Source organism: Urocampus carinirostris, chromosome 8, assembly GCF_059441175.1.
Source record: "Urocampus carinirostris isolate Australia breed hairy pipefish chromosome 8, RoL_Ucar_1.0, whole genome shotgun sequence".
Taxonomy (NCBI): Eukaryota; Metazoa; Chordata; class Actinopteri; order Syngnathiformes; family Syngnathidae; genus Urocampus; species Urocampus carinirostris.
The window spans coordinates 12,373,635-12,375,563 of record NC_142356.1 but is presented as its reverse complement, the minus strand read 5'-3'; positions in this window follow the sequence as shown (position 1 = coordinate 12,375,563).

Here is a 1,929-nt window from a genome sequence, read left to right as displayed (position 1 = left end):
TCCCCTACTTACGACCATTCGACTTATGAAAAACGGTCTATACGAACATATTTTTCAGGATGTTGAAAAATATCCAGACATTGCTGTAAGTTAGAGTTCACCTCATCTCATTAGCTGCACCGCTTATCCACAGTAGGGTCGCGGGGGTGCTGGAGCCTATCCCAGTAATCATCGGGCAGTGGGCAGGGGACACCCCGAACTGGTTGCCAGCCAATCGCAGGGCACACAGGGACAGACAACTCGCTCGCTCATTCACACCTAGGGACAATTTGGACCGGCCAATCCACCTGAAATGCATGTCTTTGGAATGTGGGAGGAAACTGGAGTGCCCGGAGGAAACCCACGCAAGCACGGGGAGAACATACAAACTCCGCACAGGAAGTCCTGTAGCTGGATTTGAACCCACACAGGAGGTTCCCAAGACCTTAGAACTGTGCCGCACACGTGCTAACCACTGCGCCGCCGTGCCTAAGTTAGGGTTCGTATTGTGTAAACATTCTATACTGTACTGAACTTTGAAATTTTTATTGTTTAATATCCTGTGCATCCATTCAATATGGTTGGTGTAAAGTGTAAAGAAGAGGCCAGCTGTTTCATTTAAAATGAAAGTGGAATAAGAAAGCTTGATGGGGTTGAGAAAATGGTCGGAACGCTTTTTTTTGGCCACTTTCTACCACGGAGGAAGAATTCGCCTAAATCTTGAAGCTCATCTTCCAAAAGTAAGTTAAACTTAACTTTAATTATATTTATGGAGCATATCATTTTATCAAATGTTTACTTTTTAGGACAAAACAATAAAGGTTACTTATACAAGCCTTAAAACATACTTATATAAACGTTAAACATACATTCCATACAAAATATAGCACTGAAGCAACTTACGAACGATTACTGAAGTTTGAGATTTTTATTGATTAATATCTTGTTCATCCATTCAATATGGTTGGTGTAAAGTGTAAAGAAGAGGCAAGCCGTTTCATTTGAAATGAAAGTGGAATAAGAAAGCTTGATGCGGTTGAGAAAATGGTCGGAACGCTTTTTTTCGGCCACTTTCTACCACGGAGGAGGAAGGCGCCTAAATCTTGAAGCTCATCTTCCAAAAGTAAGTTAAACTTTATTTATCTTTATAGAGCATATTATTTTATGAAACGTTTATTTTTCAGTACAAAACAATACAGGTTACTTATACAAGCCAAACATACTTATATAAACTTTAAACATACAAGATATAGCACTGAAGCAATTTACAAACAAATTCAACTTACGAACGATCGTAAAAGTAGGGCAGCGTATGTATTTGACAATGTAAGTACACATTATATTAAGTTTTTGAAACACATATCTCAAATTATCCATCCAAGATAGGACTACTTATGAGCGATGCGGACGATTGTTCGTAAGTTGAATTTGTTCGTAAGTTGCTTCAGTGCTATAGTTTGTATGGAATGTATGTTTAAGGTTTATATAAGTATGTTTTAAGGCTTGTATAAGTAACCTGTATTGTTTTGTCCTAAAAAATAAACATTTGATGGAATAATATGTCCCATAAATATAATTAAAGTTAAGTTTAACTTAGTGTTGGAAGATGCGCTTCAAGAGTTAGGCGACTTCATCCTCTGTGGTAAAAAGTGGCCGAAAAAAAGCGATCCAACCATTTTCTCAACCGCATCAAGCTTTCTTATTCCACTTTCATTTCAAAAGAAACGGCTGGCCTTTTCTTTACACTTTACACTAACCATATTGAATGGACGCACAAGATATTAAACAATAAAAATGTCAAAGTTCTTAGCGCGCTGGATCTACAGTACAGAATGTTTACACACGACCTAGGAAAAGGAAGCCGGATTTCTTCTTCGGGGTGGATGCTGGTTGAGCTCTCACAGCGCCACATGCCGGTAGTGGCGGAAAGAAGCACTGCAGTACTGTCCT